This window comes from Rhinolophus sinicus, chromosome 2 (assembly GCF_057876585.1).
Source record: "Rhinolophus sinicus isolate RSI-liver-muscle chromosome 2, RSI-T2T, whole genome shotgun sequence".
Lineage (NCBI taxonomy): Eukaryota > Metazoa > Chordata > Mammalia > Chiroptera > Rhinolophidae > Rhinolophus > Rhinolophus sinicus.
The window spans coordinates 43145020-43172533 of record NC_142502.1 but is presented as its reverse complement, the minus strand read 5'-3'; positions in this window follow the sequence as shown (position 1 = coordinate 43172533).

The following is a 27514-nucleotide window of genomic DNA, read 5'->3' as shown; positions in this document are numbered from 1 at the left end:
ATGTTGCTGAATTTAATTTGTTACTATCAAAGGTTTTTTCTTCTGTGTTCCTGAGAAATATTAGTTTATAGTTTGCTTTCTTATAACATGTACCTCTGATCTTGGTATCAGAGAAACACTAGCATCAAATGAAGAGTTAGGAAGTATTATTGCTCTTATATTGTCTAAAAAAAATTATATACAATTGACATTCTTTTTTTTCCTCTTAAAATTTGATATTAGCAGTCTTAAGGAAGGTCATCTGTCCCTGGGTATTCTTTATAATTTTCATTTTTTTTAATTTTTTAAATGTAAATTTGTAAGCACTATTCAGATTTTCTATTTCTTCTTGAGTTCATTTTTATAATTTGTATTTTAAAGACATTTGTTAATTTTATGTAAGCTGTCAAATGTATTGGAAAAGGTTAGTCATAATATTTCTTTATTATCCTTATAACATATGCAGAATCAATAGGTATATCCCTTCTTTGAAACCTGATATTGGTAATCAATCTCTCTCTCTCTCTCTCTCTCTTTCTCTCTCTCTCCCTCCTCCCTGCCCCTGATTCTAGTTAAATTTTTATTAATGTTATTGACCTTTTCAAACAACAATCTTTTGATTTTACTTCTATTATTTATTATTTTCCACTTTTTATTTCATCTTTAAAATTTAAATTAAATTTACTTTGTTCTAGTTTTTTGAGGGGGACACTTAGATCACTGATTTTTTTTTTTTTTTTTTTTTAATACAGAGGATGCCAAAAAAAATGTATACACATTTTAAGGAAAAAACTGTATTAAAGTTACACTAATGGTAACCACTTTGAGCACCTCTTGTAATTGCAGAAGTCAGACGTGACTTGTATTCATCTTTTGTTATCGGTATATATTATTACAATTTTAAAAGAGTTTTTTCCTTTCTTAAAATGTGTATACATTTTTTTGGCACCCTCTGTATTTTATTTTTTTTTCAATTACAGTTGACATACAATATTATATCAGTTTTAGGTGTACAATACAGTGATTAGATATTTAATATAACTTAGGACGTGATCACCCCAATAAATCCAGGACCCATCTGACACCATACATAGTTATTACAATACTAGTGACTATATTCCCCATGCTCTACATCTCATGATTTGTAACTACCAATTTATGCCTCTTACTCCCCTGCCCCTTCACCCACCCACCCCCCGTGCCCCCCATGCCCCTGGAAAAGAGGGCAACCATGAAAATGCTCTCTGTATCTATGAGCTTGTTTTTGTTTTGATTATTCGTTTGTCCTGTTCTCTAGATTCCACATATAAGTGAAATCATATGACATTTGTCTTTCACTGACTTACTCCACTCAGCACAATAGCCGCTAGGTCAATTCAGATTGTTGCAGATGGCAAGATTTCATACCATTTTACGTCTGAGTAATATTCCATTGTACAAGTACATATGAGTATGCACTTCGTTTTCTTTATCCATTCATCTATTGATGGACACCCAGGTTGCCTCCATATTTTGGCTACTGTAAATAATGCTGCAATGGACATACGGATGCACATGTTCCTTCAAAGTAGTGTTTTGGGTTTCTTTGCATAAATACCCAGAAGTGGGATTGGTGGGTCCTGCATTGTCTCTTGTTATAACCTTTGCTTTAAAGTCTATTTTGTCTGGTATAAGTATTGCTACCGCAGCTTTTTTTTTCTTTTCCATTTTCATGAAATATCTTTTTCCATCCCTTTCAATCTCTGTGTGTCTTTCAATCTGAAGTCAGTCTCTTGTAGACAGCATATATAAGGGTTTTGTTTTCTTAACCATTTAGTCACATTGTGTCTTTTGATTGGAGCATTTCATCCATTTACATTTACATTTAAAGTAATGGTTGATAGATATGTAATTATTACCATTTTATTATTCATATTTTTATCTTTTTTTTCCCTCCTCTTAAAGAAGTTCCTTTAACATTTCTTGTAATACTGGTTTGGTAGTGATGAACTTTTTTAGGGTTTTCTTGTCTGGGAAGCTCTTTATCTGTCCTTTGATTTTAAATGATAGCTGCTGGGTAGAGTAATCTTGGTTATAGTTCCTTGCTTTTCATCGCTTTGAATATTTTGTGCAAATCCCTCTGGCCTGCAAAGTTTCTGCTGAGAAATCAGTTGACAGTCTTATGAGAGCTCCCTTGTAGATTTTTCTCTTGCTGCTTTTAAGGTTCTCTCTTTCTCTTTAAGCTCTGGCATTTTAATTATGATGTGTCTTGGTGTGGACTTCCTTGGGTTTATCTTGTTTGGGGCTCTGCACTTCCTGGGCTTCTTCGTCTATTTACTTTGCCAGGTTAGGGAAGTTTTCTGTCATCATTTCTTCAGATAGGTTTCTATTCTTTTCTTCTTCTGTTCTCTTTCAGCTGCCCCAATGATGCGGATGTTGGTGCACCTGATGTTGTCCCATAGGCCTATTAAAATTTTTTTTTGGATTACTTTTTTTGAGGAATTATTTTTTCTTTTTGCTGTTCTGATCAGGTGTTTTTTTCTTCCTTATCTTCCAAATCTCTGATTCAATCCTCTGCTTCATTTAATCTACTGTTGATTTCCTCTAATGTAGTCTTTATTTCAGTTATTGTATTCTTCATTTCTGACTGGTTATTTTTTATGTTTTCTATCTCCATTTTTGTGTTTTGTAACTCTTTGTTGAAGTTCTCCCTGAGATCATTGAACATCCTTATAACCAGTGTTTTGAACTCTGCATTTGGTAGATTGCTTGTCTCCCTTTTGTTTAGTTCTTTTCTTGGAACTTTGTTCTGTTCTTTCATTTGGGACATGTCTGTCTCCCCATTTTGGCTGCCTCCTGTGTTTGTTTCTATGTATTAGGTAGGGCCGCTATGTCTCCCAGTCTTGGTATAGTGGCCTTATGAAGTAGGTGTCCTTTGGGGTCAGGTGGCACATATGCCTTGTCACCTGAGCAGGGCGCTCCAGGTGTGTTTAGGTCATTGATTTTAGATCTCTTTTTTTCTAATATGAGCATAACAAGCATGTATATCACTAAATTTTCTTTTAAGCATTACTTTAAGCTTTATCCCACATATTTTGATATTTTATATTTTTATTATCATCAACTTTAAAATCTTTAAATTTTTTCTTGTTATTTTCTCTTTCACCTATGGATTAATAAGAAAAGTGTTGATTAATTTTTATTTATTTGTCAATTTTCTGGATGTCTCTATTATATTTCCAATTTAACTTTATTATTAAAGAACACACTTTCTATATTTTCAGACAATTAAAAATTTTTGAGTCTTTTTTCACATTTCAAGGTATGGTCTATCGCAGTAAAACTTTTTTGAGGCCTGGAAAAGAATGTGTACTATTCTGTTTGGTAGTCCAGAAAGGTCAATTAGGTTCCGTTGGTTGATAATATTGTTCAGTATATTTTTATTGATTTTCAGTCTACTACTTTACCAATTGCTGAGAGAGAAGTGTAGAAATCTCTAACTATAATAATGGATTTGTCTATTTCTCCTTCTAATTGTTTCAGTTTTACTACTGTCCCCCCAGTGCTACATATTCAAAGGGTGCTATAGCCTCTGAAACTAGCTTGATGGTCTTAAGAGTACATTGCTATATTTTCTTGAGCTTGTTTTTGTTTTGATTATTGAGGACCTAAGATTCTGTGTAAGAACACAGGTTCACCAGAGTTACCTTAACAAGTAATAAGTGCCACTGCCACTTCAGTAAAAGCTTACTGTGGTAGTGTGGAGCCACCCTGTCCCTGTACTTTGGAAATATATTTAGCCACCATGCACCTCTTCTTCCTACGCTGGGCATGAATCATCCCTTTTCCAGTGTATCCACTGTGTGTATGCTACCTGCTCATTGGTCACTTAGCGGCCATCTCTTATCAGACCCACTGTCCCAGTATCACAGTGCTTGTGTTCAAGTAACCCTTATTTTGCTTAATAATGGCCCCAAAGCACAAGAGTAGTGATGCTGGCAATTCAGATAAGAGAAGCTGTAAAGTGCTTCCTTTAAGAGAAAAGGTGAGTATAGTACAATAAGACATTTGGCGGAGAGGCGAGGGGGAAGCACAGGGGCAAGCACTTCTTTGATCTATGGCTTATAATTTTCACTGAATTTGGAAAATTTTTGACAATATTTCTTTAAATATGTTCGGCACTTTCCTTCTGGAAAGATTGCTGCTAAACAACTATTAGATACTTTAATGTTGTCCCATAGATCACTGTGGCTATTTTTTATTTTAGTGTATTGTTTGTTTGTTTGTTTTTATTTTTATTGGGGAATATTGGGGAACAGTGTGTATTTCCAGGACCCATCAGCTCCAAGTCAAGTCATTGTTTTCACTCTAGTTGTGGAGTCGTTGTTTTTCAATCTACTGGAGGCACAGCTCCCTGGCCCATGTGGGAATCGAACCGGCGACCTGGGTGTTGTGAGAGCATTGTGCTATAACCAACTGAGCCAACCGGCTGCCCCTATTTTAGTGTTTTTTAATTTCTGTGCTTTAGCTATACACTTTCTATAGCTATGCCTTGAATTCAGCACTAATTTCCTCTGTAGTGTCTAATCTGTTATTTATTCTACCTATCCAATCTCATTTTCTGATGTATTTTCATCCTTAGAGGATTCATTTACTTTTTATTTACTACTCCTCATTATTTTAGAGTTTTCTCTAAATCACTGAGCATATTTCCAATAACGGTTTTAAAGTTCTTGTTTACTAATTTCCTCATCTTTTACACTGCTTCTATTGACTGATAATTTTTCAGTTATGAATCACACTTTTCTCCTTTAAATATCTAGTAATTATTAAGTGGATACTTATCATTGCTAATTACATTGCTGAGTGTCTAGATTCAGCTATAGTCCCTAAAAGACTGTTGAATTTGTTTGGGCTGGAAGCTGATATACTTTTAGATCATAGTGATCCTTTGAAGGTTTATTCAGAAGCTTTGTCGGGGAGGATCCAGAATAGCTTTTACATGAGGGCGAATTTAGCCCTATTTGTCAGGCACTGCCTTTTTGGGTCTTTATTAAGTATTTTGGGTGTTTTGCGAGTTTTCTCAACCTTGGCTGGCAAAAATCTGAACATCTCCCAGCCTTGTGTGATCTCTTGAGAAATGCTCCATTTATATTAGGTTGGTGCAAAGGTAACTGCAGTTCTTGCAACTATTTTTACCTTTTAAACCGCAATTACTTTTGCACCAACCTAATAGCTCCCAGGTACTTTTTAGCCGTGCTTCATAGACTTTCCATGCTCACCCTTTAGCAGAATATTAAAGGAAGTCCTTCGGAAGATGGCTGTAGCTCCTTTTCTGCACAGCCTTCTTTTCCTGTACATTTCAGCAGCTTCAGTTTCTTTTTCTATGAGCTCTATCTGTTCAACTCAGTGTTTTCTTGATTTTGAGTTCTCTTCACTATAGTCTGAAAGTGCTTCCAGAGAGAAAACTAGGGATCAAAGAGCTCACCTCATTAGTTTTTCTCTTCACGGCTTTCACCGTCCTGTGAGCCTATTGTCCAAGATCTGAAACCAGTAGTAGTAGTTTCCTGTATTTCGTCCTGTTTTCCTACAGGGGAGGAGAGTTTGGAACTATTATCCTTACATGGCACAAGTAGAAGTCCTAATTCAGTGAAGATTTAAAATGTTACATCCTGTGAATAAATAAACAAAATGTGATATACAGTACAATAAAGTAATATTCAGCAATGAAAAGGAATGAAATACTGATAGATGCTACAACATGGATGAACCTTGAAAACATTATGGTAAGTAAAAGAAGTCAGACACAAAAGAACATATATTATATAAATCCATTTACATAAAATGTCCAGAAAGGAAAAACAGAGAGACAGAAAACAGATTAGCAGTTGCCTAGGGCTATATAAAGGGTTTCTTTTTAGAATGAAGAAAATGTTGTAAATTTAAATTGTGGTGATAGTTGTACAACTCTATAAACATATTAAAATTCTTTGAATTGTACAATTAAAATGGATGGATTTTATGGTACATGATCTATATCTCAAAAAAGCTGTTAAAAGTAGTTCCTCAGGCTTTAGAAAATTGAGTATCTGTGACGACATTTGAGGCAAAGCATTGTGGGAAGACAAGTAGCTGCTTGGTGACGCCTCTTGGGAGACAACAAAATATGACCTCAAAACACTGGAACAGGAGTGCTATGGCCAGCATCACTGGCGGGATGATGATGGCACCAGTAATGATTGGTAAATCTTGTTAGCATTGCTGGGAAATACCACATATGACATTGTACTTGACTGGATTTTGTGTGGTTTAAAGGGAGAGAACATGGATTAGTGTTATTTGGGTATGAAATGGAATTCCTACTGCTCATGATTAAAGTACACAGGGACATGAGCATCACAAAGCTTGAAAATATCAATAACAGCTAGCTATATCAAAACATATAGTTCTCATAGCTATGAGACAGTTGTCCAAAAGACACTTAGAAACTATAAATTAGCTAATTTTGAAGATCTCTTAAAGACTCTAATTTTATTAAATAAATATCAAGGCTTTTCTAACAAAAACCCTTTCTTGGTATACATTTCTGAAATTGCTCCAGACCCCTGTTTCATATAAAACCACTTCTGAGTACTCATAAATAGTCAGCTCGTGGCTTTTTGAAAGGCAGTTGAGCATTCCTATTCTTTAGCATTACAAAACTGCACTGTAGGTGGTACTACACTATACCAGGAAATTCCCTACCATCAAAATTCACATCCTGTACAACCAATACAATCATGTTCAAAGAGTAAATGGGTTTTATGTAAGTGGCAGAAGTGTTCTCTTGAATACTTCTTAGGATAAGAGAAATGAAAATGATTTTTTAAATAGCATATAAAAAATTGAATCTATTTGGTCAAGAAAGTTAAACAGAATGGGGTTTTACATATTCAACCACATCGATGTTTTGAAATTCAGTTGAAATTTAATTTGAATAAGGATAATTCTTTCACGGTTCATAACCAAAATGCACTGGAATTGAAAACAAATAGCTGATTCTGTTGACAGACTCATGGTGTTAAGTCATCTTTTAAGAGACAAAATTGTGGTTAAATATGTTAAGAATACGTTTTGTTCCCTATTTCCCTGGTTTTTTGCCCCGTGTAACATATTGCTTCTCCTGCTGTTGTTTGCAGCCATTTTACAGTTGGAATAAATACATATATTAAAATCTATTCTGATTATTATGAGCATCCCACTGTGCAGCTCCCATTACAATGGTATCTGTTAAGTAGTGTTTTTATTGCCTAAGTTACCGTGTTTTTGTAATGTATGTTATAAATTGCCATCTCTTTCTAGCACTTTGAGGCTCTATAATTACCAAAGAAGGTGACTGTATGTTTGCAAATTTAGACAGAAGCTTGAACAGGGACACCGGCTGCTCGATGGCAATAACAGAATTTGTGCCTGGGGATCCTGCTGAAAATGGTAATTTCAGTTCAATATTTTTTAATTTCCAGGGAATCATTTGAATATAGACCTCTGGGCAACGACAACTATACTCATTGGAAAGAGACATGATTACAACACTGGCAAATGCAACAAGATCCTCTTGGAGCATTTTCCCCTATAGTATTACTCTACATGCAGCATTCTGCTGCCTAATAGATACACGGCCTATTTATTTACTTGTTTGTTTATGCTTTGGCAGTGTACCATTTTTCATAACAGAAGACAATCCCCCATCCAATCCAATTTTATAAATAAATGTTATAGGGGCAGGCATTCCTTTTTCTATTAAATTTATTGGGGTGATATTGGTTAATAAAATTGTATAGGCTTCAAGTGTACAATTCTATAATATATCATCTATATAGTGCATTGTGTGTTCACCATCCAAAGTCATAACGCCTTCTGTCACCATATATTTGATCCTCTTTACCCTTTTCTACCATTCCCTCACCCCTTTCCCTCTGGTAACCACTACACTTTTACCTGTGTCTATGATTTTTTTCTTTGCTTGTTTGTTGCTTTCAGTTTTATATCCCACATATGAGTGAAATCATGTGGTTCTCGACTTTTTCTGACCTATTTTGCTTAGCATGATAATCTCAAGATCCATCCGTGTTGTCACAAATAGCAGTATTTCATCTTTTCTTATGGCTGAGTAATATTCCATTGTATATATGAACCACATCTCTTTATCCAATCATCTATCAAAGGACACTTCAGTTATTTCCATGTCTTGGCCACCATGAATAATGCTGCAATGAACATAGGGATACATATATCTTTACAGATAAATGTTTTCAAAATTTGGGGGCAGATACCCAGAAGAGGGGTTGCTGGGTCATATGGTAGCTCTATTCTTAATTTTTTGAGAAACCTCCATTCTGTTTTCCATAATGGCTGTACCAATTTACTTTCCCACCAGCAGTGTATGAAAGTTCCTTTTTCTCCACAGCCTCTCCAATACTTATTATTACTTATCTTGTTGATAACAGCCATTCTAACAGGTGTGAGGAGGTACCTCATTGTGGTTTTGATTTGCATTTCCCTAATACCTTGTTTCCCCAAAAAATAAGACCGGGTCTTATATTAAGTTTTGCTCCAAAAGACGCATTAGGGCTTATGTTCAGGAGATGTCATCTTGAAAAATCATGCTAGGGATTATTTTCTGGTTAGGTCTTATTTTTGGGGAAATACATTAGCTAGTGAAATTGAGCATTTTTTCATATACCTGTTGGCCATTTGTATGTTTTCTTGGGAGAAGTATCGGCACAGGTCCTCAGGGGCAGGCATTCTCATCTATCACTTTATGTAAGCTACCCCACACTTGTGAATTTTCTGTTACTTCAATTTGTTTTGCTTTCACATCATGAAAGAATTATTCTTAATCAAATCCACTTTAGTTGACTAAATTAAAAGAGTCGAGGTCTTAGAGGCAGGAAAACAAGGTGACTACGGATCTGGCTGGTCAAGGAGGAAAGATATTTGGATCATAGTGAACCAAACATAAAATATGAAACACAGAATGGAAGGTGAACACATAGGATTCTAGATCACAGTAGTCAAACTTGTTGCAAACTATCTTAACAGTCAAATTTGCCCACTACTATTTAAGTCCATATGCATATCAGCAGAATAGAAATGAAGTAACAGAGAATTTCAAAATTGTTGGAGAAACTACATTATTAACAAAGAACCTTTGAATAATGCAAGGTAATATTCAGTCGAACACAAAATAATGACGTACAAAAGGGGCAAGAGTGATAAATACGGGATGAAACTGTTAGAATTAATGGGGTAAAGCAATTGAAAAGAAGTTTGTATAAATGGATAAAATTGAAATGGAAATGGGGAAAACTGGTAATGGTATTCTGGGAAGTAGAGAATAAAAGCACAAAGAAAGTTTAATATTGCTGAATCATATGATACCTGCTTGGTGGTTTATTGATTAGAGACAGCAATAATAAAAATGCATTTTATAGAGCACTTTACAATTCATAAGATATGTATCTCATATTGATTCAACTAACAAGTTCTTGACATGAGGTCAGCAGGTACCTCCAATTTTCAGATGAGACTGAAGCTCAGCCTAGTTGAAAGCTTAATGATGAGAACACAGCAGAAGTAACACTGGAACCTCAGTCCCCTAAATCCTAACTGAGTGTTTTTCAGTCATCAGTACATTTTTTTTTTTTTTCCTAAAGAATGGTTTTCTGTAATTACATTTTAGAACACTTTTAAAAGAGAAGTATTCACATTTAACAGTGGCAGTTCTGGCCCTTGGACATGTTTTCATCCACCCCCACTTCACCATCCTGGGACTTCTCTGCTGAAAGGTAAAGGAGGTCAGAAGGGGGCCCAGAGCAGGGGGAACAAAGGGAGGAGCAGCACCATCCCTTGCCTTCAGAGCTTCAGGCTAAAATCTGGCCAATTAGCTTTGAATTTTCCAAACTGTCATCTGTAAAAAATAATGACCTTTTTCATCTGATTAGAAAGGCCTCCTTCGGGTGTGCTCCACTGCAGTTGCATATGTATTGAAAACATTACTAAAGACTCCAGTTATTTTTTAATAGTGTCTCCTATATTCAAAGCCCAGAAGTTAACAATAGAACGCATTTCCTATTTTCACTCTATGCCCAGACACCAACTGGATATATTTGTTGGTTATCAGTGGCAAGCATCAGCTCATGAGTAACCCTTTGGTGTGCGAACATGGGGGATTTTTAAATACTGGGCTCTTCAATATGGATTTGTGTTACAATCATGTCATCATCTCACCCTTCCACAATTTCAAAGGATCAGATGGCTATAATTGCAGAGAAGTAAATGAGTAATCTCTAGTCTATTTTAGAAACAGGAGGCCAGATGATCCCCTTTCCGTAAAGGACCAAGTTTTCATGCAGTGCTGACGCTGAGTCTGATAAGAATTTAGTAGTTTCTGCGGGTGAAATCTGAACTGAGACAAGCAATGCTATTTTCATTTCTGAAAATTATCTATTTTCAGTACAGCAATCACCTAGTACATCCACACATTCAATAAAAAGATTTCAAATGAAGACTTTTTCCTTTCCTTCAGTTTCACCTCTTAATTCTATCTTAAAGTGCATCTTGAATCTGAATTAGCTCCACACAAGCCTCACATACAACAGACAGGAAAATTCAAACCAATGCATTTATTATGCTCAGGAATCACAGCTGACTCCCAGCGTTGCCAAATCAAGCAGGGTTTGCACAAACTGTGCGTGGTTTTCATAAGCATTGATTGCAGCCAAAATGCTGTTTTGTGAGCTGAATTTTTATCCAATTACCAAGTGACCAACGTTAACTTTGCATCAGTATAAGGGTTTATTAAGCTTATTTTATAACTTTTTACTTACTAGCTTATTTAGTTCTGCAAAAATGTAACATAAACATGAAAACTTCCTTCCAAATTACTGCCAATCAAGACAATGTTTTGCTTTGTTTTGATAAACCCTGAGCAGTTATATTACAATGACATACCAAAAAAATAAATAAATAAAATAATAATAATAATAATACAAATCAATTTCTCCAGAGATTTGGGACTATGAAAATGTAATTTTTATCTATAAAGAGAATTGTGTTCCTGCATCTTTATCTATACAATCACTAAGTAATCACTAGCAGAGGAGGCCTATAAAAAATAATGAGTTTTCCATATCCTATATTGTAGAAGAGATAAAAATAGAGTCCAAGGCCCAGAGGAGTTTGGGAGCACAAAGTTCTGTACATAGATGCGTGGAAACAATGCTGGACGTAAGAACTGTAACAGAACTTATCTCTAATAGAGGATGTTCCCTAAGGAGCTTGTTACTACAAAATCTATCTAAACTGTTTCTAAAAACCAGTTGAGTCTCGGTCATGTGGCATTCTACAGTAACAGCTTTTTACTGAAATTCAGCCTTATTGATACCTAGTCATATGTTTTATATGAGAAACAGAAAGCATAAGAAGAAAAAGGCAGAAAATAACAGAATTAATGTTTTGAATGAGACTCTCTCCTTTAAGATCTGAGTCTGTTTAGAGTAGAAATGTTATCCCTGTCATTGACCCTCCTCTTATTGTCAGTCGTTGCTAAAAGAGTAGCTAAAGGGTGAGAAAGGGAATCTGAAACAGACTTATCTTTTGGGTCCTTTTTCTAGCAGAAAGAGCTCCATATGGAAAAGATGGTTACAGTTGCCCATGGTGTCAGGCTTCATGAGATAATCGGAGGCTCATAAAGCAAAGATTTCAGTATGCAATCACCGAAGCCAACTCAGAAAGTAGAAGGAAAAAAACTAAGTTGACTTAAAACCCAAACCTCGACTTGTACATATTGTTGGGTGTTTGGCAAGTATCATAAAGGCAAAGCAGGAGGGAATAAACATTGTCAGTCACTAATCAATAAATTTATGTCTCATGACAGCTGCCCAATTCTGATAGAATTTTCTTTTTTTTTTTTCTTTTACTGATGTAGCAGCAATATTGCTGATGATGCTCTGGAACTATTAATATTTGTGTTTCCATGTGGAAACTATCAGCAAATGAGGTAGTCAGTCAGGCCACACCCAACTACTGTACTTACAAAATCCCAAAGAGGACACTGTAAAACACTGCAAGCTTTCAGATCCTGTTAATTTATTTTAACATCATTCTATCGAACATTGGTAGTCTTAGATATACTAACGGTGTTAAAATTGAATACTGAAATTTAAAAATACACACTTTTAGAACATCCATATGTAACATTATAATTCATTTTAATGATATGTAATACTAAAACTACTTTAAGAGTTCATTGTAAAATACCACAAAAAAATTTAATCAGATACAAAGTTTCATTTTCACAGGGCTATTTTATTCCAACTAATCCTAGGATCTAAAGTCCAGAAAATTTTTATTAGAAAACCTAAATGATCCTAATATGGTATTTAATAATACCTCTAAATGAAGTCAACTTAATACCTTAAGCTTTTCTAACAAATGAAAATATGTAACAAAATCATTGTAAAATGTTGTCTTAGCATGGGTACATCGATCATTGCTTTAACACATTGAGCAAAAAAGACGGGAAAAAATGTTGAAAATGTAGTATATCTCAGTAAACACACTGTGTGCTGGGTAAGAAGATTATTCATTTCATCTTTATATAGCTAACAAAACTTCATGTTGACAGTTTCTAGAAAAGGAGTTTCAGTGCACTCATTCATTTGTTAAATACGTTGGATGGCAAGCATATGCCTAACTCTATGTTAGCTGCTAAGAATAATAAATGAACGAGAAGTATGTCCTAACATTCTACTTAGGCAGACAGCCATGGAAGTAAATAATCATGCTAGAATGTGACAAATACCATGATCCTGCTGTTCATTCTGCCTCGCATTATACCTGGGCTGTGCCTTCTGCCTGGAACACCCTTCCCCAGCTTATTACATGATCCATTTCCACACAACATGTAGTCTCGGGCAGATTTCTCCTCCACGGAGGTGAGTTTATTTCCTTCATAGCACCATCACTCTCTGGAGCTCTAGCATTGATTTGCGTTTCCTATCTTCCCCATTACATATGCACTCCACGTGGGTGGGGACTTTGATCCTGTTCACCTCAATACTCCTAGTGCTCAGAGGTCACCCTGGCATACAGTAGGGGCTTTGTAAATAGTTGTAGAGTGAATCAATAAATCTAGAAACTATAGTAATGGCAAGAAAAGAATTTTGCTTTTTTAAAAACTATCATTTCTCTGTGAAACTCTTAATACTGCACACAGGTATAACAGCAAGACAGCCTTAGGAATGAAAGAAAATAAAAACATGGAGGGTTTATTAACAGATCAGTTAGGAAGGGAGGGCAGGGTTCTTTCAACATATTTGTCTCTTTTCTCTCTTAATTAATGAAGATGGGGGGATACCATAGCCACTCCCCAAGTAACCCAAAGGTTCAGTCCCTGCTGTCTGTCTTTCTGCAAAGAACTTCTTCAGTGGACTTTCTTATGTGTGGACAGTCCTGTGCCTTTCTGCCCAGCTTCTGAAATAACTGTGGTTCTTATGAATTTAGATTAGGAAGATGCTAATTCAATAGATCACCAATGAATTAGTTTTTTGTATTAGTTTTTTTCTTCTTAATACAGGACTTTTGGTCTTTGCATAAGGAGTCTACTCCAGCTCTCTCATCTTCACCCCTAAAAGCCAAGTTCCATTCATATCAGGATAGTGTTAGTTTGATCCTCCTGATGAAGCGAGGCCATGTGGCACGTGGGTGGGAGCCTGCCTTCTTGAGTCATACCGCTGGGATATGAACTTGGGTAAGTCACTTTTCCTCTCTGTGCCTCCGTGTAATCAGTGGTGAAATGAAAACAATAATACCACTCTATAGTGTTATAGTAGGGATTAAATGTGAGAATCCACACTGAGCAGACAGCTAGGCACTTATAAATGATAACGGTACCTCTTACAAATACCATCAATCTTTCTCCTTATCTGAATACAAAACGTGGGAAATTTTATATCTTTAAACATTTATATTATGTACTTTGAAAGAGAATGCTGTAGGAAATGGTTACTATTCAAACACTCATGAGTTCTGCTCAGTACCCTCCACCCATAGAGTTAGAGGCTCATTTGGAAGATCAATGATAATAGTCATATTCCTCCCTTTTTTTTTTTTTCATTTCCATAAAAACTTAAAATACGCCCCAATCTAATTCATTTTCACATAATTTTTATGAAGTAGGTAAGCCAACGGGAATGTTCTTATTTTCTGGCAGGCACATTTAGCAAATCAAATTGCCCTGTATGCTGGCAAAGCTGACTCAGAAGAGAAAAATGTCATCATGGCATGGGGGTTAAGATCAGTCTGAGCTTTATAGTCAGACAGATGTGGGTTCAAAGCACTACAACCTGTGTTACCTTGGTTACATTATTCAACTTCTCTGTTTCCTCATAAGGCTGTTGTTAGTAGCAAATCACAAAATACATGTAAAGTAGTTAACAGGATGCCTGGCACACAGTGTTCAGTACGTCTTAGTTTTTATCATTCTCACCAAGTAGCATCCTAAATTCTTCCCAGTCATGATGCTAAGATGACCTGGACTTAGAAAATTCGATCAGATTTTTTCAGGAGCCATATAATTATAGCTTTAGTCATAGGAAAGATAAAATTAAGATCACACACAGAGAGAGAGAGAGAGAGAGAGAGAGAGAGAAGCAGGGAGAGGATTACAGCTGAAAGAATGGAATTTAGATATCCTAGATGCCACTATATATGCAATTACATAATCCATCATCAGTGCCAAATTAGTTATAATTATAGTACGTCATCCCCCAAGAAGGGAAAGGGTGCCGCTCTTAAATGGTAGAACAGCCCATGATTTATTTTCACTGTACCCTATGCGACTGGCAAAGATGTATTCCCTCTGGCTTCAGCTTTCAGACCAATATCTGAATTTATCTATTGTTGATAGATGGTATACATTTCCACATTTCCTGTAATCCCCCCCAAATCACACATTACTGTCCCCTACTCAGATATTAACAGGAACAATCTCTTTTCCAGGACTTCAAACTGGAAAGGCATTTCTCAAAGCTTCACTGCAAACTGGAAGTTTCCCTTTCCATGTGCATCTGCCAATTAGGCTCTGAGCCATTGTAATTCACTAGTCTAGAGGGTGCTAAGTATTTTAAATTTAATCCTAGGACAATTATTACCATATAATACTCCTTTAATTTCTGTGATTTGGCAGCACCTTTGAAAATGTGTCTTATTTATTAGCACTTTCATTTTCAACATAGGCCAGGACTAGTTCTGTAACACATGTGAAGTTGATGAAATTTGTCTAAGAGCCGCTCTCTTCAACTCCAATCTAGCACATATTTTTCACAGTCATGAACAGGCCCGGTCTCCAGATCCTTTTGTCTCATTGCAGGCTTTTGTCCTATTTGCAACACTGAGACTCAGAGAATATCCCCCAAAGCAACCCATTACCAATTTCTCTCAAAATAGCCCTTCACTTAGGACCCTACATTGAGTAGTTTATGAATTTTTCTTTAATGCACCTATCTCCTCAATATCCATCTATTATGTACGTATAATGTGCCAGGAGAAAAGACATAAGGCAAAATCTCTGTCCTTGAGAGAGTTCAAGAAGAAGATACATGAAAGATACAAGTTAATACTAGATTAACTTGGTCACTTCTGTCTTGCTCTATTTCTGTTTATCTTGAACTTGAATTCAACACTGTGATGAATCCCAAAATAGATCCAACTGCTAAGAATATCATAAAAAAATTCATTTATTGAAGAGGCTGTCTTTTGTCCATTGTATGTTTTTTGCTTCTTTGTCAAAAATTATCTGTCCATATTTATATGGTTTTCTTTCTGAGTTCTCAATTCTATTCCATTGATCTACATGTTTGTTTTTCTGCCAATATCATGTTGTTTTGATTATTGTTGCCCTGTAGTACAAGCTAAAGTCAGGGAGTGTGATACCTCCACCATTGTTCTTTTTGCTTAAGATTCCTTTGGCTATTCGGGGTCTTTTGTGGTTCCAAACAAATCTGATGATTTTTTGTTCTATTTCTTTTAAAAATGCCATTGGGATTTTGATGGGGATTGCATTAAATCTGTATATTGCTTTGAGTAATATGGCCATTTTAACTATGTGGATTCTTCCAATCCATGAGTACAGAATGTCTTTCCATTTCTTTGTGTCTTCTTCCATTTCTTTTAAAAATGTCTTATAGTTTTCAGCATATAGGTCTTTCACATCCTTGGTTATGTTTATTCCTAGGTACCTTTACTTTTTCCTGCAATTGCAAAAGGAATTGTTTCTTTTTTTCTTTTTTTAATTTCTTTTTCTGAGATTTCATTGTTAGTATATAGGAATGCAATGGACTTTTGTACGTTGATTTTGTAGCTGGCAACTTTACTGTATGTGTTGATTGTTTCCAATAGCTTTTTGGTGGAGTCTTTAGGGTCTTCTCTATATAGCATCATGTAATTTGCAAAGAGTGACAATTTAATTTCTTCATTCCTAATTTGGATTCCTTTTATTTCTTTCTCTTATCTGATTGCTCTGGCAAGGACTTCCAACACTATGTTGAAAAGCAGAGGTGATAGGGGACAGCCCTGTCATGTTCCTGAATGTAGAGCAAAGGGCTTCAGTTTTTTACCATTAATTATGAGATTAGCTGAGGGTTTGTCATATATGGCCTTTATTATGTAAGGTATTTTCTTTCTATACCTATTTTATTAAGTGTTTTAATCATAAATGGATGTTGTATCTTGTCAAATGCTTTTTCTGCATTAACTGATATAATCATGTGACTTTTGTTCTTTATTTTGTTTATATGATGTATCACATTGATGGAGTTGTGTATACTGAACCATCCTTGTGTCCCTGGGATGAACCCCACTTGGTCGTGATGAATAATCTTTTTAATGCATTGTTGCATTCGATTTGCTAGAATTTTGTTTAGGATTTTTGCATCTGTATTCATCAGAGATATTGGTCTGCAGTTTTCTTTTTTTGTATTGTCCTTACCAGGTTTTGGTATCAGGGTAATGTTGGCCTCATAAAATGAGTTAGGAAGTAGTGTTTCTTCTTCAATTTTTTGGAAGAGTTTGAGCAGGATTGGTATTAGATCCTCTTTGAAGGTTTGGTAGAATTCACTATTAAAGCCATCTGGTCCTGGACTTTTGATTTTGGGAAGGTTTTGGATGACTGATTCAATTTCATTACTGGTGATCGGTCTGTTTAGATTTTCCAGTTCTTCATGGTTCAGCCTAGGAAGGCTATATGTTTCTAAGAACTTGTCCATTTCTTCTAGGCTATTGAATTTGGTAGCATATAGTCCTTCATAGTATTCTTGGATGATCCTTTGTGTTTCTGTGGCATCCGTGATAACTTCCCCTTTTTCATTTCTGATTTTGTTTATTAGTGTCTTCTCTCTTTTTAGCTTAGTGAGCCTAGCCAAGGGTTTGTCAATTTTGTTAATCTTTTCAAAGTACCAGCTCTTCGTCACATTAATATTTTCTATTGTCTTTTTGTTCTCTATTTCATTTAGTTCTGCTCTGATTTTTATTATTTCCTTTCTTCTGCTGACCTTGCGTTTTATTTGTTCTTCTTTTTCTAGTTCTTTAAGGTACAACATGAGGTTATTTATTTGGGATTTTTCTTATTTCTTGAGATAGGCCTGTAATGATATAAATTTCCTTCTTAAAACTGCTTTCGCTGCATCCAAAAATTTTGATAGGATGTATTTTCATTGTCATTTGTTTCTATGTATTTTTTTATCTCTCCTCTAATTTCTTCTTTGACCCGGTCATTCTTTAAAAGTATGTTGTTTAATCTCCATGCGTTTGTGGTTTTTCCTGCTTTCTTTTTGCAGTTGATACCCAATTTCAAAGCCTTGTGATCAGAGAATATTCTTGGTATGATTTCAATCTTCTTAAATTTGCTGAAGTTAGTTTTATGTCCCAATATATGGTCTATCCTTGAGATTGTTCCAGGTACACTAGAAAAAAATGTACAGTCTGATGTTTTAGGATGAAGTGCTCTATAAATGGTGCTGGGAGAATTAGAAAGCCACGTGCAAAAGAGTGAAACTGGACTGCTATCTACCACCATGTACCAAAATTAATTCCAAATGGATCAAAGACTTAAGCATAAGACCCGAAACAATAAACTGCATAGAAGAAAACATAGGTACTAAACTTATGGACCTTGGGTTCAAAGAGCATTTTATGAATTTGACTCCAAAGGCAAGGGAAGTAAAAGCTAAAATAAATGAATGGGACTATATGACACTTAAAAGATTCTGCACAGCAAAAGAAACCAGCGACAAAATAAAGAGGCAACCAACTGACTGGGAGAAGATTTTTGCAAACAGTGCCTCCGATAGGGGCTAATATCCAAAATATACAAGGAACTCATGCAACTCAACAACAAAAAAACAAACAACCCAATTGAAAAATGGGCAGAGGACCTGAAGAGACATTTCTCCAAAGAGGACATATAAATGGCAAATAGACATATGAAAAAATGCTCAACATCACTAATCATCAGAGAAATGCAAATCAAAACCACAATGAGATATCACCTCACCCCAGTCAGAATGGCTACCATCAACAAGACAAATAGTAACAAGTGTTGGAGAGGCTGTGGAGAAAAAGGAACCCTCATACACTGTTGGTGGGAATGCAGACTGGTGCAGCCGCTATGGAAGGCAGTGTGGAGGTTCCTCAAAAAATTAAAAATAGAATTACCGTATGACCCAGCAATCCCACTCCTAGGTATCTACCAAAAAAAATCTGAAAACATTTATCCATAAGGACACCTGTGCTCCAATGTTCATTGCAGCTTTATTTACGGTGGCCAAGACATGGAAACAACCAAAATGTCCTTCAATAGGTGAATGGACAAAGAAGTTGTGGTATATATACACAATGGAATACTATTCGGCGGTAAGAAAAGATGAAATAGGATCATTTTTGACAACATGGATGGATCTTGAGATTATAATGCTAAGCAGACAGAAAAAGCAGAGAACCATGTGATTTCAATGATTTGTGGTATATGAACCAAAAACTACAAACAAACAAGACAAACAAATGAGAAACAAAAACTCATAGACACAGACAATAGTTTAATGGTTACCAGCGGGTAAGGGGGGAGGAGGGTGGTAGATGAGGGTAAAGGGGATCAAATATATGGTGATGGAAAGAGAACTGACTCTGCGTGGTGAACACACAATGTGACATATAGATGATGTATTACAGAATTGTACACCTGAAATCTATGTAAGTTTACTAACAATTGTCACCCCAATAAACTTTAATTTAAAAAAAAATTGTTTTATCAAAAAATTTGTAGCAAATAACTATAGTTGGTATATACTTAGTAAATAAACTCAATTATATAAACAATTTACTATCATATCCCATATATGATTTTTTAAAATTTGATATAGTCTAGGCTTAGCCAACCATTAGATAGCAATTAAACAAACATCCATATACCCACCACCCAGCCTGAAAAATACAACAGATTTAACTGATGTCCCTAGTATATATGTCCTAGAAGATATATTCCCAGCTTCTGCTCCCTGAGTTAAAAACTAGCCTGTAGTTGGTATTTATTATTCCCATTAACATTTTAATATTTTTTTCTACACTTCATGTACTTGAATACATTCATAACATAGAGCAATATTTTACATGGTTGTAAACTTTATATAAATGGGTCTGCACTGTACCTATGATCCTACAGCTTGAATTTTCTGTCAACACTAGGTTTATAAAATTAATCTACACTGATACCTGTAGATGGAGTCCATCCTTTATATGAATATAACACAATTTATTTATATACTCTGTTGTAAAAGACCAACTCAGCAAGTCTATGTTGTCGATACCCTGCACATTCCAAAGGATGATTTTCCCCTCACGCAGATCCTGGGAGGCAGCTTCTAAGCCCTTGGAGTATCTTGCCTGAAAAAAGTGTCCTTATAACCTATGGAGTTCGGGTGGTACCAGGCAGTCTCTATTAACAAAGTGATTTATGGTGGGGGACCTGGGCCATGTAGTCTCAGTTTGACTTCTGGAGGGGCTAGAGAATGAGGTCAGCCTAAGATCAGTGACACTGGCAGTCAGCCAAGCCTAAATGACCAACTCCAATAAAAACCTTGCACATCAACACTCACATGAACTTTGCAAGGGGTAATAGTTCGTGTGTGTTGTCACACATTGTTGCTGGGAGAAATAAGTGCTGTCCGCACTACTCCACTGGGAGAGGACAACTGGAGACCCACGCCTGCTGTTTCCTTGGCTCTGCTCCTATGTGCCTTTTTCGGCTGCTGATTTTAGTCTGTCTGCTTTCACTGCCATAAACCATCATCACGAGTATGACAACTTCGCTGAGTTCTGTAAGTCCTAGCAAATCACTGAACCTGAGGATGGTCTTGAGACCTCCAAATACATATACTATCCTATTAATTGCATAGGTTTCCAAATTTTTGCTATTTTATGCAATATTTATAAAGAACAAGTATTATGTACTCCTGTGTGAGTGAGTCATTGGAATTGTGTTATGAAATTGTGAACTGCTCTCCAAGATAGTTGTACGATTACACAATTCCACTAACTTTATCTAAGAGTTCCCATCACTCTTATTTTCACTAACACTTGGTATTACCAGATTTTACGGTTTTTGGAAATCTAATGTTGTAACATCATATTTCATTATATTTAATTACCATTTCCTTGATAATTAATGAGATGGAGGTTTGTGTGATTTGAGGTTTTCTTTCCTGTGAATTGCCCACTCATATCTTTTGCACTTTTTCTATTGTGTTAACGCTTTTATTTCTTTATATAAGTTCTTCAGGTATTTGGAATCAATCCTTTAATGGTTATAAACATGGTAAATATATGCTTCTGTGGTTTATCTTTTTACTTTCTTTACCAAAATTTGTAGTACAAAAGGTTGAAGATTCAATGTGGCAAATTTTAGAATTCTTTTTGATTTATACTTTCTTGTTTGAGAGATTTTTCTCTAGATCATTGTCACATAGATAGTCCCTTATATTTTCTCCTACATGTTTTCAAGTGTTGCTGTATATTGTGTATGGTATGATAAAGGAAACATTGTCCTTTTTTCCCATGATTATTTTCCTCATAGCACTTTTATATAAGCAGTATGTCCAGCATATTTAATGCTTCCTTTACTATAGACCAAGCTTTCATAAATGAATGATCGCCTCCATTTCTTGGTCGTCTATTCTCCTTTATTAATCTTTATGTCTATTCCTGCACCAATAACATATTTACTAATTACTACAGCTGTATTTTAAAGTTTGATTTAATTACTAAAATCTTGGCATCTGGAAGGGTGGATTTTACTCTCTTGTTCATCCATTAAATGGTTTTAATTTAAAGTTAGCTTTTTAATTTTCACAAAAGCACTTCAGATTTCTATTGAAATAGCACTGAATACGTACATACTATTATTAGAAGTGTACATGTTGGTGATATTTAGTCTTCCTATATATGACATCATGATTCCTTACATTTCTATACTTCATCTTTAATATATTTTTATAAAATTATGTCCCTTTCTCCATAAAGTTTTGTATATCTTTTGATGGATTTATTCCTAGGTAGATTATATGGTTTGGTCTGTATTATAAATAGTATTCAAAAGTACCTCTAATAGTTTGCTGCTGGTATATAAAAACACAACTGATTTATAAATATTATTCATAAATCTTCCTGCACATTCATCAATTCTAACAATTTTCATCTCTGTTATGAAGGATTTTCTTTGTAGACAAATACATTACTAGCAGACAATGACAATTTCATTTTACTTTTCCTTATTTTCTTCAAGTTGACTTAAATCTGACTCTGACACCCCATCCTGCTGGACTGGTTGGAAATTCTTCCTCAATGTTATAGGTCATTACCCCTTCACACTCATATATCAAGATTATGGCCATAGCCCAGAGTCTTATGATTCACCAAAGAGTCAGGGAGGGTCCATCAATCAACAATTACAGGTTCATGCTAGTTACTATTGATATATTACTTTCACTGTCCCAAACCACAGAGCCCGTTCAGGTCAGGTGGCTTTGCTACTTTTGTGCTATGCCTAAGGCACAGAAATTGTTGCCAATCCTGGGAGCCTCAGGTTTAGCTTCCACAGTCCCCACAGACAGCTATCTCCTCTGAGATCTTGCTCCTCTAAAACTGTTGCCACAGTTCTACATGAACAAGCAGAGTGGGAGTTCATCAATTCCTCCACTCCACTTCTGATTAGCCCTTTAAAAACAATCAAAGGGTCTATCTTCCTGAGCAGAAATAAATACACAAATTAAAAAGTTATCTACCCATGTGCTAAAATCACCTTTAAACAGGTTGTTCTTTCTGCCAAGTTTCTATTTAGTTGCCAGGGGCTGGGTATTTATCTCTTGGCACACAACTTTTCTGCCACCTCCCTCCCCTGTATACACACATACTCTATAATTTGGTCTATTTGGCTCCAGCCTCATCCACCCACACATCTAGTCTTTGCATTCCTAAAACCTTTTCTAACACAAAGAATTTAACACTATCTCTTTAGATTTGCTTTCTTACTTCCATCACTTCATTCAATCAGTAAAGAACCCTTTTTAGGAACTGTCAATAAGAAATACTTTTCCCCTTCACAAGCATGTTTTCTCCAGTCAGGAGGCCATTTACCACACAATCAGTACATACTAATCCAGAAGGCTATATAGAATTCTGCAGGGTGCTGGCCCACTTTTGTGAGTCAGTGAAGGATCCAAAAGAGAGAGAGAAGCCCAAAGCAAATATAGAAGAACGGGTAGACACTTTCCCAGGCTAAGGAGACCGACGGCAAGGAGAAACTTCTAGCAGAAGAATTCATTGGTGCAAAGAAACAGAGTTTGGGTAGACCACAGTCCACATTTTAAAAAAATTGAATGAGTAATGTATGCCTTTTAGCATAAACAGAAAGGAAAGGGTATAAACTTGGGCTAAAGAATTAAGATTAGACAACTAAGAATCTTGTAATTCATATTAAACAACACATATCATCTTATAGGTGATGGGATCCATTGACAATAAATACTTCAGTAGAAAAAAGAGGAAGTAACATAATGTTTGTCCACTTCTTAACTGATAATGTGATGTTAATGACTGATGTCAGCTTAACACATTATCTCTTCTACAATTGTTTCATTTTTTAAAAATGTTATATTATTAGGAAATTGCAAAAGTGAAATAAAGAGCTACCACTGCACAGCTATTAGAATGACTAAAATCTGATTTTAAAAAATGACAATACCAATTACTGATGAGGACATGAGGCAGCAGGAAGTCCCATTCCCTGCTGCTGGTGGTAAGGCAAACTGATACAGCCCCTTTGGAAGACAGTTTGGCAATTCCTTACAAAGTTAAACATAGCCTTACCATATGGTATAGCTATTGCACTCCTAGGTATTTTCTTAAATGAGATAAAAAACTAGCATATACACAAAAACTGCATGTGAATGTTTATAGAAGCTTTACTTATAACTGTCAAAAACTGTAAGCAATCAAGATGTCCTTCAATAAGCAAATGGATAAACAAAGTGTGGTACATCCGTAGAATGGCATATTATTCAGTGTTATTTTATTCCATAAAAAGACATGGAAGAATCTTAAATGCATATTGCTAAATGAAAGAAGTTGATCCGAAAAGCCTATATACTGTCTGATTTCAACATTTTGAAAAAAGTAAAACTATAGAGACAGTAAAACAAACAGTGGTTTCCAGGAGTTCAGTGTTTGAGGGGTGGGAGTGGAGAGAGAAGAGATGAATAGGTCGAGTAAAAGGGATTTTTTTAAAGCAGTGAAATTATTCTGTATGACACTGTCATCAATGATACATCACAGTGTGCATTTGTCAAAACTAATAGAACTATACAACACAAAGAGTGAACCCTAATATAAACCATGGACTTTAGTTAATGATAGTATGTCAATATTAATCAATTGTAACAAATGTAGCTCACTAATGCAATATGGTAATAGTAGGGGGAATTGTTGGGGGGGGTGCAAGGAGAGAGAGTGACAGGAGGTGTATGGTATCTGTTCAACTTATCTACAAACCAAAAAGTGTTATAAAAAATTAAGCCTGTTACTACAGACAGGCCCTTTATAATGAACAAGTAATATAATTTTTAAATTAATGATTAGATTAGTACAAATATGCAATAGACAAAGGAATTTGGACAGTCATCAGCAATAATGCCCAGTGAGTCTAGAAATGACTTTTCAGTAAAATAACAGCATTAACATCAGTGAAAGAAAAAAAAGGGGGACAATACAGAGCCTAGTGGGGAGGCCCCATGGGTAAGGGGGTTGCCTGTGGTCTGTGGAAATGGTTAGCATGTAGATAGAGGGAGGGGGGTTATCACTGTGTGAGGGGTATAAATGATAAATGTTTAACTATTACATTGTTTTGTACACCTGAAACTAATAAAAAAAAAAGTTAAAAAAAAAAAAGAAAAGAAAAAAGAAATGGTTAGCATGGGACCCTTGGAAAAGAACCTGAGAATGTACTTTATCAGTTTAGTCAGGTGTGTGAGGGCTAGGACATACACAGATTTGGCCTTTGTTACCATGTAGAATTTAATTTCCAAACAGGCTTGCTCTGTTAACAACCAAGATGAATATATTCCTTAAATAGAAACTTTCTATTGAGATATTCCTGTGGTATGTTTCTGTCCCATATTTCATATATGACAGAGTGCTAAAAGGGGTGAGCCTGGGAACAAGTAAACTAGGAAAATTTCAGGAAATTTTTATGACTATACTGACATTGGCTTTCCTGAATATAAGAAACTGTCTTTCTTATGATGTTCAAAACCCAGCTTAGAAGGATTGTATTATAAAATAAGGAATGTTCTATAAACTATAAAAGTAGTAGCAAAAACATATATGATAATTTTTTAAATGAATAAAGCCCAGGAGCCATAAAGGATAAGTATGAGCAATTAGCCATATAAAATTTTAAATGTTTCTTTGATTAAAGATATCACAAAAATGTTAATACACAATCACAAAAAGATTTTCAATTTTAAATATTGGATTAATATTCACTAGTCAAATGATAAACACATAATGTGAAGAGAACAAATAGATAATTCATAGCAGAAGAAAACCAAAGGCTCAAATCCATCCTAACAATTTTCAATCATTCTAGTAGTGAAACAATTTTAATGTGGATTATTTTATAAAATGTATTAGATGGGAAAAAAGGAAAACATTATTCAATTTCAATAAAATTCAATTTCAATAAATTGATATTATTCAATTATCCAGTGTTGTTAGGAGTCCAGGTACATAGGCTTTCATAAATGTTCTTAATGAAGACTAAGTTGTTTCAACTTTTTAGAGCTTGATTACGCAAGTTTATCAATAACAATAATGATAGCAAGTAGTTATCGTGTGCTATGTATTGCTATAAGTACTCTATGTTTATTAACATCTAACCTTTACAATGACTATATGATGTAGGTAGTATTATTATCTCCCATTTTACAGGTGACAAAATCGAGTCATTGAGACGTCAAATAACTTACCTAGAAAAATGTTCACATACCTACAAAGCAGGAGTTTAAACTCAGGTATTCTGGCACCAGAGTTCATGACCTTAATCTCTCTGTAATACCACTTCATGGTGTTTCATATATTGTTTGAAATGCTCCTGGACTGATAGTGAAGCTAACCAATCAGAAGATGATTGTCACTGAAAAGATAATTTGTTACTCACAGTTCCCAAGAGGAGGGGGGACACCATGCCATGCAGAGCCTCTCGGGGAAATCACCAAGGTCAGTCTGGGGGCAGAAGAAGTGAAGGGAAAGCATAAGCTAGAACCTTTATTGTGGTTTTCACAGGAATGAACGGGCAAGGTGGGTAATCAAGCTGAGCAGATTTAGGATTGGACAGTGTGAATAATTTTGGCAGGCTCTGGGTTATAGGATAATTAGTATAAATGAATATGGCCTCTTGTGAAAGGTGAGAGCCAGATGGAATTCAGAATATGGTCTCTGGATTGGTTGACTTGTATACCAAAGGTGTGCTTGCCAGGCAAGTAATTTGCTATCTCTAGGAATTAGATAACCCTGGGAGAGCTAGTCTCTCCAGGATCAGCAAAGCCCCAGATACCAGAGCATCAAGAACACAGGAAATAAGAGACTATATTAATATATTTATATATAGAGAGAGAGATATAGATATAGATATAGATATAGATATACACACACACACACACACACACACACACACACACACACACATATATATGCATGCTCTTTGGCTCAGCAATTTACCATCAAGGAACTTATACTGTAGCAATAACACACATAAGCAGAGAGGTTTAAACACAAATGCTCCACAAAGGACAGCTTGCAACTATTCAAAACTGCTATTGACAAACTGTGATTTTGGTGTTCATGGAGGCTAAGAAGTGAGGTTCTGACTAAGAGAAGGTGGTCGGAGCTCCAGCAAAGCAGTGACATGGGTGAGTGTTTCTGAAGACTTCTAACCACTAGCCAGAACAGGAGGACAGTGATTCTCAAAATTCAGTGGACGTCAGAATCATCTGAAGGGCTTGTTAATACAAGATCCAGATCACTGCTCACCACCTCTAGAATTTCTGATTCAGAGCATATGGGATGGCACCCCCCCAAATGTGCATTTTTAACATGTTTTGGGTGATGCTGATGATGCTGGTCTGGAGGTCATCCTTTGAGATCCACTGCCCAAGAGGAAGAACTGTTGAATGAAGATACCAATTTGGAGAAGACATTCTAACAACTTAGCTCAACTGACCTTGACAAAGGAGCAACCAACCACACCTGTGAGACTGGGTGAGCAAAGCTTGCCACCAGAGGACATGCTAAAGATCTTGGGCACCCCAGTTGGGAGAGAGCTACTGTTCTGGTTAGACCTGACTTAATTGGATGACAAGTATCCACAAATCACTCATTTTTCAAGTAAGGTTAAGTAGTGATTCTTTAAGCTGTTTTGAGCAATTGACTGCAAGATGAATATTTGAAGGTCAATCCTGATGCCTGAAATGCTCAGAGAGGCAGTCACACATGGGTCATTGAGGACCCCAAAAAGGCATTAAAATACTTATAGATTAAAAGCTCAGATGACAGGGATATTGTTCTCCAAAAACATGTTTCAATTTCTCTATGTAGTCTTTTCAATATACATTTGGATATATTCTTGTGGAACTTGACTGTGTGAAAGGTAGCACTAAATATTACCCCGCATTTGTTAGGATAATGGCATAAGAGTGATGTTTTAAAACATATCACTTTTTCAAGAAAAAATAATAGAAAATTCTTGCTTGACTCTTTGCTCCAAACTTTAACTAAACTCACTCATGAAGTTGGATTTTAGTTATTTTATTTCCAGAATTGTGGGTCAAACGAGGAAACAAAACACCAGATAGTAGTTACCTTACAATACTTTTTATCATCTCAAATCATAGTCTCTATCACAAATTTTGTA